Raw genomic sequence first — 12763 nt, forward strand, 5'->3', positions numbered from 1 at the left:
TTCTGTGTAATTCTTTCTCCACATAAAAGAAATCTTTGTTTTCCCTGACAGTCTACATTGACTGTGCAGGAAAGCACAGCATATATTACCAAATATATATTTATATTACATAAATATATACATTACATTACAGAAAAACACAGAGATTTTCCAGCACACCAAACATGGAGCATTCTGGAAAGTTAGGTGGCTGTTCTCCTGGCAGGGGCAGAAGAGGGGGCAGAGGGAGAGCTCTAAGTTCCCTGCTGCCCCCACCCAGAACTTAGATGCAGCCTTTTTCCAACAACTAGCAACGATGCTGCTTCTGCTAATGGTGGCACCAAGGAGATGGGAACAGTGTCTGCACCCCCTCCAATAACACCTGCCATAATAACAACAACCCCAAGCACCACCACCATGATGACAACAACAAGCAGCACCAGCATTACAGTCTCCTCCACCCCAATTTAAATTCCCAGCCTGAGCCTTACAGTGCCAGAGGAAGAGCTGGAGCTGGAGCTGGATCTCTGTGCCACCAACACCTCTCTGACACCTGTCCTGTCCACCAACCAGTGTGCCATAGCAAGGGATATTCTGGGGAAGGAGAGGGAATCATCAGAGTATGTGCTCCACACCTTTCAAGTTCCCCCTAGAGCCAGGTCTCCTTCCCCACAAGGCACTTTGGAGAAGGTTGAGGTAGAGGTTGTGGAAGCAAGTGGCTCTGCTAGCAGCCATTCTGTGCCTACTGAGGAGGGGAGAAAGGTAACATGCATACATGCGTCCTCACACCAGAAGCAGGAGGTAGTGTGATCTGGAATCATTTTGAGCTGGCAGATGAACCCACATATGCTACCTGCCTGCACTGCTGAGCCAAAAATAGCCAGGACAAGGCAGCAAAATGCATGAGCACCATGGGGGTGCTGATACATCTCTGCAGGCACCACCCACTTGCCCTTGCTCCTCCTCAGCCTGGCACCTTTGGCATGCCCAAAAAGAAGTCCCACTTTCACTTGAAAGCCCCATCCCCCTGAAACAGAAGCAGGCCACCCTGGAACAGTGAGGGAAAGGTGGGAACACAGGGGGTATGTTCCCAGGGTGAGCGAGGTCACCCAGAACATTGGGAAAATGCTTGCTGTGGATGGCCAGTCCTTCTCCTTTGTCAAATGTCCAGAATTCAGGTGGCTCATGGCTCTTGTGGTCCCATTGTACAAAGTGCCCACATGAACCACCTTCAGCAGGATGTTTATGCCCTCCCTGTGTGAGGCATGCAGAGAGTACTTGAGGGGGCAGCTGTGCAAGGCAGGTCCATAGGTCCAGGGCATTTGGTGCCCTAATGGAAATATGTATTATGAAGATATCTCCATACTGGAGATATGATTGGCAGGTTTTGCATGTCCTGTCATGGTATGGACTAGATCCTTTCAGTGTGTTCTGGGCTGTAGGAAGTTGGCTTCTGGTGATGAGTTTAGTGAGGTTCAGTGCTTGTTTGAATTTACAAACCAGTTTTCAGAGACAAGCCTATGAACTGCATTTCATCAACCTCCTAGGTACAGAAACTCATGAACTCAATATAGACATTGGAATTCTGACACACTACAGCCTGCTGGACATGTGACTCACCAAGTACCTCTCCACTTTTACCTGCTACATCCCTCTTTCCCCCTATCTCAGCCTGTCTCTCACCCCTCTTATGTCACAATTTCCATTTTCACTGACTGGCTTTCTTGCCTGCATTGCATGCCAGCCTCTGGCTTCTTTACTATTCCTTCCATCCAGGAAGAGTGCACACACCAACTGCAGGTGCTTCCTCAGCCTGATGTAGGGTTTGCAACCTGAAAGCTTGCTAAGATATATTTCTCCAACTATTCAGTTGGTCTACTAAAAAATATCACATTGAACCAAAGAACCTTGTCTGCCATGTCCTTAGACCAACATGGCTACAACCTACACCCCTAGCACCTGACCCTAGTCACTGACCAGAAGGAGGCAGGGCCCTGGGCACATCTAAGCTCCAGGGCTGGGGCTGGCAGGGAGAGTTCTCTGGCAACTGCTGGAGAAGTAGCTTCTGCAGGTAACAAAGAAAGTCTCTGTGACAGTCTGGCTGTCTGAAATGCTAGTGCTGCTTACCTCTTCTTATTTAAAGTGGTGGACTGTGGTGGGAGAAGGAGGCCTCATTGGGACATATTACCATGTCATGTAGAGGCCCAGTGCCAGTGACACAGTGACAGTGGCATAGAAAGCCCACTGACAATAGAAGGTAGAGTGTGGCCGAGACCTCATTATAGGGCTGATATCCATATACTATCTGTGAGGCATGGGGCATTGTGGTTGGAGCCTGTGACAGAGTCTGTCTATTGGTGACTCCACCCTCCTGTTATGGGCCAACCGCCTGTCTTCTCTCCTGCCACACCTTGATCTTGGTTAATTAATGGATGTGAATTAGCAGGAGGCTGCCCATTTATTTGCTTCAGTGCCAGGGGCCGCTATCTGTGGCTCCTTTTCCTCCCCTATTCATTGTGACAGGAGTACCTCTACTAGAGTCCGTCTATCGGTGACTCTGCCCTCCTGTTATGGGCCAACCGCCTGCCTTCTTGCCTGGTGTGCCTTGATCTTGTTTAATTAATGGATGTTAAATAGTGGGAGGCTGCCAATTTATTTGCCCCAGTGCCAGGCCCTGCCCCTTTCTGTCAGCTGACTCCCCAGCGGTTGCCCTAGCAACCTGCACATGTGCTTCTGCTCTGAGAGTAGCAGACACAGTGTCTTGCTACACAGTGTCTTGCCTTCTCCCCCCTTAAGGCCCTCACTCACCTGGGTGAGTCCTCACATTTTGTGTGCACCACCTTGGTCCTGGGCTTTTCTCAGCCCTTCTTCAGTTACCCAGTAATTTAGGAGGTGGAAGTTTTCAGGTGCCTCCTACTTGCCTTTTCCCTAAGGTCGCACCATGTGGGATTTGTGGGAGTTGCCTTGCCACAGGTAATCCCCCCCACATTAGCCAGCCTTGGTAGGGTGCCACTTAGACCTGTCTTCTCTCTATGTTTTTAAATGTTTGTCAGGATGGCTCTGGGTATGGCACATCCTTTTGACAGAGGAGGCAGGCGCATTACTGTAGTTATTGGCAGTCCATCTCCCTGCCACCCCTCTGTCCTTCTCTGTTCACCATTTGCAAGATCTTGAATTTCCTTCTCCTGTCACCCAACTGGCTGGACCTGCCTGGGAGGTTCCAGACTTGGAGGTGTCACCCTGCCTCCTAGCAATGAGGTAAGGGTTCCTAGTTACACGCCCCCCTCTCTTTCTTGTCTGGAATCCCTCTGTTTCTCCTAGCCCCTCTTCTTCCTCATATTGTCTCAAAAAGAAATCAGCATTTATATTTTGGGTTCCAGGCAATGCTTTACCTCAAAACAATACGGTTGCAGACTAAGGGCCCATCTCATCAGTCTTGTGTTGTCCGTTTTCATGCTCTGCAACCAGCATAGAGGCGCATGATAGGTGATCAATGTGAACTGCCAGCCTAACAAATAATATCAGAGTGTTTCAATAGCCCACTTAATTGCCAAACACTCCTTCTCTACCGTGGTGTAACTCCATTCTAGTGGGTGTAATTTCGTACTTATGTAGGTTATAGGGTGCTCTTCTTCTCCTTCTCTCTGAACTAATACTGCTCCAATAGCCACATTTGATGCATTGGTCTGCACCAGGAAAGGTTTATTAAAATCCGGTGTATATAGGAATGGTTGTAAGCATAGTGCATCCTCCACCGCCTGGAACGCCTTTTCTGCCTCTGGCATCCATCTCACTTTGGTTGGAGCCCCTGCTTTTATCATCTCCATCAAAGGTACAACTAAATCCATGAAGTGAGGTACAAACTTTCTATAATCACTAGCCAGTCCCAAGAAAGCCCTCACTTGTTTTTTAGTATGAGGTGCTTGATATCTTTGCAATGCCTCCACTTTGCTCAACAAAGGTCTCACCTTCCTGCTTCCTACTAGGAACCCCAGGTACTGCATTTCTTTTTTTCCTATTATACATTTCTTTGGGTTGGTTGTTAGCCTGGCCCTTCTTAAATCTTGCACTACTGCTCTCAGCGTGGTGAGGTGTTCAGCCCAGTTCTCAGTGTATATACTAATATCATCAATGTACGCCGCAGTGTAAGCCCCATAGGGAGCCAAAACTCTGTCCATTAACAGCTGAAACATAGCCGCCACTCCACATAATCTGAACGGCATGCATCGGAACTGGAAGAGACCCCACAGGGTGGCAAATGCTTTCTTTTCCTGATCTTTGGGTGCTACTGGGACCTGCCAGTAACCTTTTGTCAGGTCTAAAGTGGAAATGTAGCAAGCTTGCCCAAAGTTTTCCACCAGTTCATCCACTCTCGGAATCAGATAGGCGTCAAACAGCCACTGTGTTCACCTTCCAGAAATCAATACAGAGACGGATTTTTCCATCGGGATTAGGTACTGCTATGATGGGGCTCCACCAGTCAATGTGGGATTTGCATATGATAACTTTCTCTAGCATCATTGCAATCTCTATTTTTATTTGGCTTTGGAGTTGCTGGGGAATCTGTCTCCAATTTTCACGGATCACCTGGCCCGGAGAAGTCTTTATCCGATGTACCACACACCAAGCTTTCCCAGGGGTTCCCTGGAACATATCTCCATACTCCTTGAGTAGCTCTGCAGCCTGTCTTCTCTGTTCTTCCAACAGTCACAGGGCCAATCCTACATCACCCGATCCACTTCCCTCTGTTAACGTGGGTCCCAATTCTAATTCCACGCGATGAGAGGCTAAGTACAAACACTCCCGGTCTTCCCAGTTCTTCAACACATTGACATGGTATACCTGCTTGTTTTTCTGCTTATCTGTCTGGTACACTCATAGTCCATGGGCCCCGCTTAGTATATTACTTCATAGGGTCCCTGCAACCAGGAAAGTAACTTACTCTCACTGTCCAGCAACAGAACCAACACGCGGTCCCCCACATCAAACTTCCTTTCCTGGGCGCCTCAGTTGTACTGTCTCACTTGTCATTGTTGGGCTGCTCTGAGATTTCCTAAAACCACATTCCAAGCTGATTCAAGGTCTTCCTGCAGTTGGATCACATATTGGATGACATTCTGGTCTTTACTTTGCTGTTCTTCCCAACTTTCTTTAATCAGATCCAAGATTCCCTTTGGTTGCCGGCCGTACAATAATTCAAAGGGTGAAAACCCATTTGAGGCCTAAGGTGCTTCTCTTACAGCAAACAACACAGGTGGTATCATTTGTCCTAATTCTGAGGGCTGTCAACCACAAACTTCTTTAATATCTGTTTCAATGTCTGATTAAAACACTCCACGAGCCTGTCCCTCTGGGGATGTTACAAGGCTGTCTTCAGGTGTTTAATTCCCAAAGCTTTACTCACTCCCTCGAACACATGTGATGTAAAATTCATTCCCTGATCGGTCAGTAGTTCTTTAGGGAGTCCTACTCAGGAGAATATCTTCAAAAATTCATTGGTCACCTTTGGCATGGACACTGTCCACATTGGCACAGCTTCCGGATACCGGCTTGCGTAATCCAGTAAGACTAGTATGTACTGGTTTCCAGTGCTACTTTGGGGAAGTGGTCCCCCAATGTCCACCGCCACCCTCTCAAAGGGAACCTCTACCTGAGGCATCAGAATTAAAGGAGTCTTTGAGGGGTGCCTTGGGTTCACTTTTTGGCAAATGGGACATGAAGTGCAATACCTTGCTACTTCCCACAGCAGTCCTGGCCAAAAAAATCTTGCCCTAATGCGTGCTTCTGTTTTGTCCTGGCCCAAATGTCCACCCATATGCAGCTCATAAAAGACTTTCAATAAGGCCTATCAGTATCACCAAGGTACCAACAACTGTATGACCTCCCCTCCTTCAGATTTTCCTTGCTTGATTCTGTATAGGAGGTCATTTCTTACCTTGAACCTCAGGGTTGTCTTCATCAGCTCTGGTCTCAATACCTCGCTGTTCCTTTGGGCTACGTGTTCCTGCAGCGCATACTGAAAATCTGTCTCCTGATTCTGCTCCAACTGAAAATCTTCTTCCCACAAATGGGCAACATCCACCCCTTGTTCAGCTTCTTCTTTGGGAGGAGATTGTTCGGTTTCACCCATGAATCCCTCAGTGGTCTCCTTGCACCTCACACCAGCTATCTCTTTTAGCAACTCAGGCCAGTCACAGTCCAGTACTACTGGGTACGGTAAATGTTCCACGACCCCAACTAGCATCTGCCAGGTGTTATTGCCTACTTGTAGGGTGACCCTCACCCTGTCAAAATTGAGGGAGTCCCTGCACCAACATTGCACCTTCACGCAATCTGCCCTGTGGGCATCTTCTCTTCTTGCCTGCCATCACATCTTGTTGGAAAAAAACACATTCCTTGCCGGTAACACATTACTCTGCACCATAGTCTACAATAAGCCCAAGTCCAGCATAGCCATTACCCTTTTTCCCTCCATTTTTACTTCCACCAAAGGTGCGGGTGGCCTGTCTCCTGCCTCAGAGTTAACTCATGCTCCATTGCCACACATTCCTACCTGCATTGTTGGTCAGGGTGAATGCTTCCGGTCACGCTGGCTAACAGGGTCTGTTGTCTTGTGGCTTGATCCAGTAGGCCTTGTACTGTTTGATGTAGCTGATCCAAAACTTGTTCCCATGACCATGGCTCTGGGATTAGTGTCTGTTCTCATTTCTCTCTTCCCATGGAACCAAGGGTTCTTTTCTTCATACTGGCAAACCAGCGTCCTATGATGCATACTCCTGTATAAAACTTTCCTGGCCAATGCATCATTGTGACAGGTGTAACTCTACTAGAGTCTGTCTATCAGTGACTCCGTTCTCCTGTTATGGGCCAACCACCTGCCTTCTGTCCTGCCATGCTTTGATCTTGATTAATTAATGGATGCTAATTAGCGGGAGGCTGCCCATTTATTTGCCCTGGTGCCAGGCCCTGCTCTTTCCTGTTAGCTGACTCCTCAATGGTTGCCCTGGCAACCCGCACCTGTGCCTCTGCTCTGAGAGTAGCAGGCACCTTAGTGTCCTGCTACAGAGCCATGTATCTAGCAATAAGGCTTAGGGTGTTCCCTTGAGGCACCTACTGAAAGTGGGTCCCAGCAAGGGGTCCAAGAACCTACAGGTTTTAGTGGGGTCCATTAGGACCATGACTGAGCTGAAGCTCGAGGGCAGTCTCCCTATCTATTATGTTTTCCAACAAGATGTGATGGCAGGCAAGAAGAGAAGATTCCCACAGGGCAGAGCTGGCACAGTTATAGGGCCCTAGGGGTATCATGGCCATCTCTAGGGACTCTACTCCATGACAAAGTGCAGTTTCCCAGAAACCCCTGCACCTATCTCCTTGAAAGCTGGCAGGCTTCATGGCCTCAGCAGGGAATACCATGTCTTCTGTTTTCATTCCCCTATGCCTTTACACTCACACGTCACGAGTGTTGCTCTGTACAGCTTGAGGTGTGGCTTCTTTACTATTCGTTCTATCCAGGAAGAGCACACACCAACTACAGATATTTCTTTAGTCTGATTAAGGGGTTTTAAACCTGAAAGCTTGCTAAGAATTTTTTTTCCAACTATTTAAGTTGCTGTAATAAAGGATATCAGATTCCCTCAAAGAACCGTGTCTGCCTTAGACTGATATAGGGTTTTATTCTCTCTCTTAAGGAAATAGTTGTGGCCATGGACCTAATTAGTGCAATTGCATACATTAATAAGCCTGTGTAATATTTGACTTTTTTCGTTGCATTTTAAATCAATGCATCCTCTTCTTTAAAAATCTAAGGAAAACAAATTATGCTTGAATAACCCGTCCAAATAAAATTATACTGTTGCCCTTTTTTTGTTTTAAATATAAAAAGTGTAAGTTCATGAAATGTGTTTTTTTCTGGACATTATTACTTACAATCTTTATTTCCACTAAATACTTAGATAACCAAAATTTTGTAGGCTCTCAAAACTAAATCTCATCCAGAAGGCTGTTATTTACAAGAACACTATAACCAAGCCAAAATATTTTGCAGTTCTATTCAGCACAATTCTGTGGCTTATCTAGCAATTCTAATGTTGACCAGGACAGATCCTGTAGTTTTCCAATGTATGGTAACCAGACCATCTATTTTCACATATGAAAATAAAAATATATATTATATTTACCTATCTGAATTCTTCCAAAAGTAGAAAAGAGAAATCAACAGGGGAAAGAAATTTTATTTTAAATGCAAATGTTTATCCTTTCATTGCTTAGAAGGCTACTTCCTTCTAGAGGGGGAAAAAATCTGCAATTAGAATATAATTAACTTGGTAGCAGCGGAATGTGGAAGCTTTCTGTTAGGTTCTGCTGCTCCAGTCTTCTAACTCCACGACCAATGTGCATAATTCTTGAGTAAAATATTCTCAGTTTCCTGTGAGGGACATGACCTATTGCCATGCTAAATAGGGGTACAATTAATTTACTGGCTTCCCATCAAAGGTCCAGGGAGGTGGGAAAAAAGCCACAAAAGCCGATGAAAGAACAATTGGTCACCCTAGAAAAGAAACTGGAGGGAAAAAGGGATATTGAAAAGAAGCTATTTCCTTGATTGCTCTTGATAAGAGAAGTGGTTGCTTGATCACAGAAAGGAAGGCTGTGTACTGGAAAAGAGTAGCAAGCCATAGGCCTCCCTTGTAAGATTTGCCAGTAGAGCCTCAGGGTTTGATCTGTGCCTGTTGAGAAGGGATATTCAGACAGCACTGTGTGTTGATCAGGAAATGCTGCAATGTATTTTGATATTACAGATAAGCTTTGATAAGTATGCAAAGATTTGGATATTTATCTCGAACCAGACCTGATGTCTGAACTGTTTCAAACTCACTCATCTCCAGCTTGTGTTTGTAGCTTCATGTCTGGAATCTCTAAATAGTATTTGAATTTATAGACAAAATTATGTTGAAATTAATATTGCAATATTCAGCAAAAAGCGAGTAAGATATTTCTTGAAAGAAAAAATAAAAGTGTACCAGAATCTCTCACTTGATTTTTCATTACTTTGTCTTTCAACTTTACAATCCCCAGCTCGCTCCCCACTCCTCAAAAAAAATCCTCAATTAGTTGGAATATTTACTGACCTTCTTTACTCTGTTAAATAGGCAACAGCATTTCAATCTTCTTGTCCTAAGGAACAATTTGTTGAGGTTTAGACAAAATCCTTCTGCCTCACATGAAATTCAAGACAGGACTCCACATGGACAGGGCTTGTGTTCCATGTTTGTGTCAGATGGAATTAGGGCACACTTAATTGTCACTGACAGAGGGTTGGACTCTGGCTTTCTGAGACAATTCCACTGGACAAGATAATCTCTAAAGAGAAACCCACCTGATTTTAGCTTTATTCTGCCTTCACTGCAGGCCATGAGATTTATGATTTACAAATAACAAACACTTCCAAACTAGTACTATGTCTATGAATGCCGTGCTGTATACATTTGATACATAGTTACTTTCACCATAAGAACAACTGGTATTGATTCTCCCACACAAGAACTGCAAAAACCTATTTTTTAAAAATGAATGTTATCAAAGTCAATGGGATAGTGGGGTTATACTATAGAAAACTCAGTACCTGAAAGGAGAGGATACAAAAAAGAAAGTCATGCTACATTTGCCCAGGACATTTTCAGAAGGCAATATATTCTGTTAGTTAGAAGAGAGGACTATGCATAAGGTCTCTTGGGTTCCATTCCCAAATCTGCTACTGATTTACTATGAAAACTTCGGCAAGCTACTTAACTATTCTAGCTGTCATACTATCCATTTGAAAAAAATTCTTATAATAACATGTATCTCACAGAGATGTTGAAAGACTTAATTAAAGACATTAAATCATTACATACTTATATGTGCTGAACAGGAAGGGTACACCACTTGTTTCTGAGGCTTGGCTACAGAAAGAATGATGCTCAATGTTACAATCTACATTATATATGCTACTTCACTTGATATTCCTCAAATAATGAGTGTCCTTAGGAAAGTTAAAGAAAGAAAATGCTTCAGGCAATGCAACCTATCTATATCACTTGTAAAAATACATTTTCCCCTACCATGGATTCTTGGTTTGAACCACGTACTTCAAGTTGATATAAACGTTTCTGGAAAGTACCCCTTTTCATCTTGGAAGACAAAAAAAACAGCTGTAGGAGAAAGTGGGGTCAGCTTCTTGTCATCAGGACTATATTGTATAGGTAATCTTTTCTTTCTACTATACCTTCCTACTTTACCATTTTTCCACTTCACAGAGGGCATGTGTACACATTCATTAATGTGCAGTAGTTGCTGCATATTTAATTAGTGTATACTGAGAAGGGATATTCACACAGCACTGTGTGTTGATCAGGAAATGCTGCAATGTATTTTGATATTACAGATAAGCTTTGATAAGCTTTGATAATAAACTATTAACTTAATACATATTAACTACAGTTACTGTACTGTAGTGCTGGCACACAGGGTTTTTTTGTAATGACTACTGCACAGTAGCCTAATACTACTGCCCAGTAGTGTATTAGCACAGTTTTTGTCCAGCACCTTACTGCGGTGTTATTAGGCTACTGTGCACTAAACATCTCATGTAGATGCACCCAGAGAATACACCCAGAGAATACAATTTAGGGGCTTCAAATCTAAACCTCTTTTGTAAGGGGAAACATGCCAGAAAAATTATGATTCAGGTCACTTTGAGCATTAATTTAAATCTTGATTCAAGTCAAGGAAGCCCACAGACATTTTTTTTCTTAAATGTGTCTTTGCTTACAAATGTTGTATGAAGGATAGCTCAATGTGTCTCTTCTTGCAAGGTCATAGAGTTATAATTAGTGTTCAAGCATAACATATTTTCTTAAAGTATGCTAATCATGAATTCCCTTAAGGGATAAATATGAAGGCTTTTTGGTTAATTTTTTTTGACACACAGATTTTCAGATCTATGGAAGCCCTAAAGCTAGTAAAATGCTGCCAGCAGCATTATAATTTCTCTCCCTGCTAGGCCTGGTCTTTATAGCATCTTCCTGATATTTTTGAAAAAAATCTCTAATTCCCTCTACATTTGTTTGTGTCTATCTCTAGTTTTTTTTAGTAACACATTACATTAGACTCCTTAGCCTTCTTTGGGTAAAATATATATTTTTATCTATTCAGATCCCACAAAATGAGGCAGGGTTTTTCACTCACACTGTATACCTGTCAATGACTACTCAATGGGAAAAGGTGCTTCATACTCAGTGGGTCTAAGCCTACACAAGTTTTAACATGATGAAGTTAAAGTGGGTAAATACTATCAAATCAGATAGATGAAATTACATATAAGAGGAAAATGTGGTGTTTTTATTTAAAATAAAAACCCAAAGGCTATTCCAAATTTAGTTAGAAGTTAGTATATGCCAAAGTTAGAATATTTCAAAAAGTTTCTCATAATGCTTCATTTCACACACAATTCTGTTTCCTTATCTGTCCAGTTTAATTTAGGAATTAGCAAAGAGGAGAGATTTGGTGCATGGTGCAAGAAGTAGTTCAGCTAAGATATATGGAGAATAAAGGACATGAACTGCAAGTCCCATGAAGTCCATTTCCAAATATATTTTTCTAATGCATTGCCAAATCAAAGTATTCCTTTAAAATAGTCCTTTAAAATAGATTTAAAAAATAATTTTAATAAATATGTCAAAGCATTATACAGGTAGAAAAGGGTGAAAGAGCAAAGTTACGTTTAGCCCAGTTTTAGTAGTATTATTATACATTTCTAGATGACTATATATATTAGGAAAAACAGTAGGGGTGTGTGAAATGGGCCCTATGGAATTTGAATTCAGATTTGGCCTGAATTGGGGACAGTGATTCAATTTGTTGATTCGGATCACTGTCCCTGATTTGAATCTGAGGATTTGGTGCTGATTCAGAGAATCAGTGATTCTGACAGACACAGCTTTAAAAGTTTTTTCTATATACTTTGAGGTACCAGCACAGCTTGTGAATGCTGTGATGCTGGGGTGGATGGAGCATCCCACTGGAGCACAGGGAAGGACCCCAGCATGCTTGACAGTGAACCTGAAAGTGGACTAGAAGTACCTCCTTGGCTGGGTGGTCAGCCTCAGGGGGACCCCGAGTGCTCCCCCAGACCCAGGAGGTACCACTCACTGAGCCGGGGCCGGGTGGGGGGAAGGATGCGGGGATGGCAGGGCCCCAGTGCACTCCACAGCTGACCTGGAAGTGGACTGGAAGTGCTTCTGGTCCACTTCTGGGTCTGCTGCTGAGCACACTGAGGAGCCCCCCATGCTTCTGTGGGACACTCCATGTGCCCCAGAACCACAGCATTCACAAGCCCCTGCTACCTAGAGGTATGTAGAAAAAAGCTGTTTCTATGTTCAAATCGCCAAATCTTTCTGAATCTTTCCAAATCAATTTGGAGGGCTCTGATTTGATTTGGAGAAATTAAAGGGTCCTCTGATTCAATTTGGATTTGGAGATTTGGCCACCAAATCAGGCCGAATCTCTGCCAGATCACTTCATGGACTGAAGTTTTGCACAGACCTGTAAAATAGGGATCACTAAAGAAAAGGAAAGTGACCTGAGATTTTTTATGGTAAAAGAATGTTTTAAACCTAGGTCCTGACCACATCTGAAAGAAGCTAGAAAACCTACCTGAATTTCACTCACCCACTAATGAAAAATTTATACTAAATTAAAGGAATTAGTGTACCTAAATTGCAAAATATAAGAAGCTCCCAAACTT

The sequence above is a fragment of the Crocodylus porosus genome, unplaced genomic scaffold (assembly GCF_001723895.1).
Source record: "Crocodylus porosus isolate Cpor-Errol unplaced genomic scaffold, CroPor_comp1, whole genome shotgun sequence".
NCBI classification, from domain to species: Eukaryota; Metazoa; Chordata; order Crocodylia; family Crocodylidae; genus Crocodylus; species Crocodylus porosus.